This window comes from Sinocyclocheilus anshuiensis, unplaced genomic scaffold (assembly GCF_001515605.1).
Source record: "Sinocyclocheilus anshuiensis isolate Anshui unplaced genomic scaffold, SAMN03320099.WGS_v1.1 scaffold1009, whole genome shotgun sequence".
Lineage (NCBI taxonomy): Eukaryota > Metazoa > Chordata > Actinopteri > Cypriniformes > Cyprinidae > Sinocyclocheilus > Sinocyclocheilus anshuiensis.
In genome coordinates, this window is record NW_015555761.1 from 199,873 (window position 1) to 206,651 (window position 6,779).

The window sequence follows — 6,779 nt, forward strand, 5'->3', positions numbered from 1 at the left end:
AATAATGCATTAGTCTCATTAAATTACACCTTTTTTTTCTTTTTACAAATGCTGCAAGAATATGACACATGCTTTGATTTCTGCTAATAATCCAACGTATATTCAAATCAGTTGCCAGGCCACCGGAATTTCTCCCGGCGCTCCCAGTCCGGGCCATTTGCATGCGCAATAGGCCTACTCTCAAAATATTAACTTTAATTTCTAATTGCTATGACTTAATTCTTGTAATTTTGACTTTATTCTCAAAATATTTCGACTTTATTCTCGTATTGCTACAACTTTATTCTTGTTTTTTTTCTCTCTCAAAACATTATCTTAGATTTTTTTTTACGTGGCACTATAAAGCCATCGTAATGCTATACGCCTTTATTCTCGAAATATTATGACTTTAATCTCATATTGCTACGACTTTATTTTCAACAATATGGCTATGACTTATTTTCGTAATTTTGATTTTATTCTCAAAATCTCATAATCTTATTTATTTATTTGTTTATTTTTTATCTTATTGAATTAATTTATTTTTATTTTACGTGGCACTAAAACGCCATCGTAGATCTTGTCTGAGTTTTTGACTGCGGTCTGGTAGGTTCAGGGCCGTTGCTGGCCAAATGGGTGCCCTAAACAGAATAGTATTGTTGTGCCCCCTCCCTCAAGAAAAATTATATAATAGAATTATATTCTATTCAGGGTCAAAATAGAATTTTAATCAAATATAAAGTAAAGAAATAAATTGTAATTCAACTGTATTATTTATAAATTACAATTGTAGCTCTAGACAGTTACCTATGGCTATGATTTTATTAATACCGTTGTCTGATTGATTTTATGGTCTCAAGCATTCAGAAATTACACAAAATAAAATCAAGCAATTTTACTACGATAAAACCATGGTTAATTTTGGTAAGGGTTGTGATGTCCACATGTTTTTGTTGAAGAAAATAAAGAAGAGGCTGTAGCATTTCTATCGCAAAAAGGTCGCGATTATTGTAAGGGGCGTTACATTTCCGAGTGCTTGTGGTGTTCGGCCAATCACAATGCACTGGGTCAGCTGGCCAATCAGAGCAGACTGCGCTTGTCAAAGGAGGGGGCTTTGTTGGAAACTATTTCTGTGTCCCAATTCATAGGCTACGTCCTTCGAAGTGCGCATTTGAAGGCCGATTGGGTCATGGTGGCGCGACGAAGGCTGTCCCAATTCAAAGACCGCTTCCTACAAAGGCTGCATTTGAAGGCCGATTGCGTCACGGCGGCGCGACGAAGACCGTCCCAATTCAGGATGCATCCTCTGAAGGCTGCATTTGAAGGTCGATTGTGTCACCGCGGCGCGACGAAGGCTGCCGCAATTTGAACGCGACGTCAAATGCGTCCTCCGTTTCTCCGGCAAATGAAGGATACATGAGATGGATCCTTCGCAGCCTACCCTATCCCAGAATTCATAGCGTGCCGGTGACGACGGGACTTTTATTCAAACAAAATAGCAAGTGATGGTTCTGTGGCTGTCAACGAATACACTTATAATTGTAAGTATTGTGTTTTAATTTGCCCTCACCCATATATAAAGCCCACAACAACAAGACAAGTATGCCTATAAGGCTACTTAATAAGTAGACAAGTCTTTAACTTGTATTTTTATTTCATTTTTTATTTTTATGATTTATTTATTTTGTAGCAAGATATGTCCACAAATGTTTTAGGCAAACTTGATGATCCAGAAATATGATTTTTGAAGTATTTTGTATGCACGTCCTGTCTTAATAATTTTCGTTCCTTTTTCTCTTCTTTTAGGACAGTTTTGGAGAAAATGGTGCTTCTGGGAAACTTAAAAATGAAATGAATTAAGTTGTTTATTACTTTTGTAATTTAAGTTATTTGTAAATGAAGCAAAGTAATTTATGTGTATTCATTTAGTTGAAACTTGTAAATAAAAGATGAGAAGTAGTTCTGGAAATTGTTAATTTTTGCAAAGCAAGTTATAATTTGTAAATGACAGAAATTCTTCTATACATTTTTTTTTTTGCCTCTGAATAACATTTGCAAATGAAAATAAATTGTTCTATACTAAAAGTACTTTTTACAACTAATTACAACTAACTTCATTTCAACATCAGAAAAACAACATCAAAATTTAACAATGCATAAAAAAGATTGGAAAAAGGAAAAAAAAAGCATTTTTATGTACGCTTTCATTCAGCTGAGCAGTGAGACCCTGGTGGAGCTGCTGGACCTGGATGGGCTGCCATAGAAAGCCTGGTGTGGCATTATCTGGGATAGTCTCCAGAGTGTTTGAGTGCATATTTCCACTGTCCAGCAAACTGTTACAAAATGATGAACAAATGTAGTTTAGGCATAGGTCTGTGAAATGCTGTAAAATATTTACCTTTTTTAAAATATACCATTAAACCTGCTGAGATACAAGGAGAGTGAACTGAAATTCTCAGTTCCACTTGGTTCCACGCGCATGTCCAGGAAACTTATGAATATTCATAACCGAAATTATCGTAACACCGGAAAAGTGAAATTCCCAGTTTCGTCGCCACAACGTAACTTTATGACGTTGCCAGTTAGTAACTGAGACGTCGTGGTAACGTGGTGGATCAATAGTTGTGTGCTGGTAATCAGTTGGTAATTTTTATAATTATTTATTTTCTATGGGCGGACATGCAGTAGTTTAACCTAATTTATGTCCTCATTTGCCCAAACTAATTTAAAGGCTGTTTCAACAGCTGTGAACGATGAATACAGACTCGAAATTAATTCAGTTAATTTATTTTGAAAAACGCACAAATATGAACAGTAAAATACACCCAAATTATTAATAAGAACACAGGAGGTACAGCGAAATATTAATGAAAGCATTCAAGACGTTCCGTTTTTAAATGATTATTATTTTTAAATGATTGTCCCTGGATTAGTAGGATACTCCTGTAATAAAGTAGCGGTGGCTGGGATAGATTTTAAGTATCAGTTCTGCTTAAAAAGATGCAATCTAATCAGATACAATCTAATCCTGTTTACATGAAATAAGCCTGCTCCGGAGCAGGTTTAAGTTTATGGACCTGTTGCTATGACAGCAACTCTGGGATCAGCTTCGAAGAACCAAACAATCCAAGATCATGCTGAATAGTCAACAATCAAATCCAGCTAACTGAGTTAGCGACGTACGAAGAACAGAGGGGCATTGCTCAAAAGTAGAATTAAGAAAGCCAGGACAACAGAAAAGGCGCGGCTTGACCTAGTTTAATCAGCGCATCCTGGCTTAGTCCATTGCACGTTTGCTGAGCCAGGATGAGAACGTGCAGCTATGTCAAGCCAGGTGTAGATAGTTGGGATGTGCATGTTCATGGCATTCTTAAACAGACCACGGGATCGATCACAGAATCAATGATGCAAAAATGGATAAATCCCCTGTGGCATACTTCTCGACAACTGAGCAACAGCTTCTAATGGAAACATATAATATGTAGGTGAAACATATAATATGTAAAAAGGGAAATACAGCTGCTATAATAAAACAAAGAGAAAACGCCTGGCAGACAATAGCGGACCGATTGAATGCGTAAGTAGTCCAAATAACCAGTGCTCCACTGAAGCCATCATAATTACAATTCAAGGAGTTATTTGTCATTTCCACAAATTAACAGTTGTACACTTTGCCTTAAATGTGACCAGTGGACATGCATGTTACTCATGCAAACACATGTATGAACGCCGCCCAAATGTTCACGCAATGAAAGGTGTAACTTTTATTCTCGCTGTAGTGTTGTTGCCACCATGTTGTGAATGTGGTGCGATTCGTTGTGAAAGCGAAACTACTTTGATTGGCCTTCCAAAAGAGGACGATGTGTCTGCTGACATATTTTATTGTCTGTATTGATTTTAGTATTTAAAAAAAGGCTCATGTATCTGGCACGGGGGGTGACCCTCCAACCCAAGACTTCACCACAGCAGAGGAGCTGGCCCTGGAGTTGAATAAAGGGAAGCCAGTGATGGAAGGGATCCAGGGAGGGACAGCCACTGACTCTGGCCCAGCAAGAGAAACTGGCCTCTTCATACAAAGTACATTATTGCCATTCTACTGCACATGGAAAACAATCAAATATTTAGATTTTTTTATGTGGACTGTCTGACTTTGCCTTCCCTTGCAGTGTCTGGTAACACACTTACACTTCTGGAGCCACCAGACTATGATCCGCCTGTGAGTACACTTTATTAAAATCATAGGCTTGGCACATCCTGTCAAAGCTATCAATACAAGTTCTATTGAATATGCCAGAGGGAAGACACATCTGCAGCAGTGGAGTGCACTTCTGCCGATGATGAGACGGTGTCGCTGGACTCCAGAAGGCTTGAGGTGTCATGTCAATTTTGTGTAAATTTTTAGTCCATAATGGATAAGTAGTCAGCAATGTGATTCTAAAGGGATTTCGCCTAGGGCGTCAAATTGGCTAGAAACGGCCCGGAGTGTGATTTCTAATAGAACATATATTTTTAACAGGATCCAGACACTGTGCAGTCTGATAAGCAACCTGCTAACATAGTGAGTATTGCCTAAAGTAAACCTACATTATGCACAAATCCCGCTGTGCTAATTGATAGGTGTTTTACAGAATTCACAAACTGTCAGACGTGTCTACACAATGCATCTTAAGAGACAGATAGAGCTGGCAGAGGGCAAGATTGAAGTGAACAAGAGAAAGCTGCAGGAAATGGACCATGGAAATTAAACGCAAGACACTGAGGAAACTGGACTTGGAAATCCAGAAACTAGAGAGAGAAGTAAGTGATTTCAGTTCACACTGCAACCATGACTGCACAATGTATTAATCATCGTTATTTTTTCTCTCAAAAGCTCCAAACTGACAAGAGATGACAGCAAAATAAAAAAATAAAAAATACAAAAACATTGTGGTCGCGTACCTTTTTCATTAATGTCCAGTACACTATATAGTTATTGATCCAGTGAATTGGAACTAGAATTTGGGAAGATAACCACACAGTGTGTGCTACTAATGTCAAACAAAATGCATGCACACATGAAAGAGTGACATACATTGTGTTATTAAAGGATAGGCGAAATCAAAACAAATTTAACTGAAATAATTTGCTATATATTGTTCTCTGACCAGTCTACCATTTATGTTATCTGGGAAGATGGCAGCATTGTCCCAGACAATATCCAAAGCAACTCTGGGAGCCCTTTCTTTTCTTAGGCTGGCAATATTGTGCAGCACTGTGCAGGCAACAGTCACGTCACAGGCCCTGTCTGGGGAGACCCTCAGGTGGTGCAGGCACTGAAATCGTGATTTCAGGAGGCCGAAGGTCATTTTGATGCGAGCCCTTGTTCTGGCATGGGCATGGTTGTAAGCCTGCTGTGCTGGAGTTTGGGGGTCTGCAAGGGGGGCCAACAGGAACGTCTCACAGGCATAGCCTTTGTCTCCTAGCAGCACACCAGAGAACTCACCTGAGAATACAAAATATAATTCTTACAACTAGCAGAGTAAAACTTCTGACACACACATGATGTCCAGGGTGCTTAAAAAAATTGGGGTGGCTTACCTAGTCAGAGTCTCTGGTAAATTCTACTGGCCCGAAAGACTCTGGAGTCATGGACCGAGCCAGGCCACTTTGCCTCTAAATTTGTGATAAGGCAGTCAGCATCACAGATCATCTGTAACAATAACATGTGACCTATTAAGGTCATTTAATGCACAGAAATAATTTATGTAGCTGACAGTAACCATAAATCATTCTTACCTGAACGTTGATACTGTAGAAAGATTTCCTGTTAACATAATCTCCCTCATGTGCCCCCTGAGGGGCGTTTGATACGGATATGGGTGCAATCCACTGCACAAATGAAATTAAGGAAAACTGTTAAAAATGAGTTTCCTACTGTAACTGTGCTAATGTAACACTTTTTTGTTGTAATCTGTAATTAGTGTTACCTGCAATCTTGTAGAACTCCTCGTTGATGTGGTGGAATCTTCTGTGGCCAGGGAAGGCGATGAATATGTGCGCAAGTGATTTCAGTGCTAGACTAACATTTCTTATCATGCGGCAAATAGTGCCTTTATTGAGGTTTTCAGCATCTCCAACAGAATAAATGAACATGCCACTTGGTAAGAATCGCAGCGCTACACAGACCATCTTGTGGGACAGTGAGAGCATGGCTCCACGCTGTTCTGTGTAGTATTTTTGGACCCAGCAGCCTACACAGATATCATGCCATCACCTGAGAATCTGTACCTCTCAGTTAGATATTCATCTGCAAAGGCCAACGGGTCTGACCTGTCCCGGAAGACTCTTTCATGCCTGAATGCTCGTCTGAGTATTAACACTTCCTCGTCTAGTACATCATCCAACAAAGGGCACGCCATCGTTAAGAGGAAACACCTGAATCAGACTTAAGCTTATATATACTACATATTGACCTTGTCATGGACTTAAATGAAACCACCTTTGAAACTTCAACAGCCATTTCTTATAATCTCAACAACTGCAATAATATATGTATTCATCAAACCTCTGACAGCAATATGAACAGTCTTCATAATAACACTAAAATAGGCATACTTAGATGAATGACATTATATGTAGTATTTTAATGCAGGATAATTAAAATGATGCAACATAGTTACAGAAGACCATGGAGTGACTGTAAAACATTAATTTCTAGTAGGATTGACAGCGGAACTAACAGATAAATCACTAGGATTAATTTTAGCCTGGTTGTTAGCCTGCTCTGGAGCAGGCTAGCTGCAAAGAATAAATCTCCATAG

The 6,779-nt window shown here is 38.9% G+C and overlaps 1 pseudogene; it reads right to left on the bottom strand.

Moving 5' to 3' along the window:
* Positions 1 to 5,036: 5,036 nt before the first annotated feature.
* Positions 5,037 to 6,377, bottom strand: LOC107673978 (putative nuclease HARBI1; annotated as a pseudogene).
* Between the last annotated feature and the right edge of the window lie 402 nt (positions 6,378 to 6,779).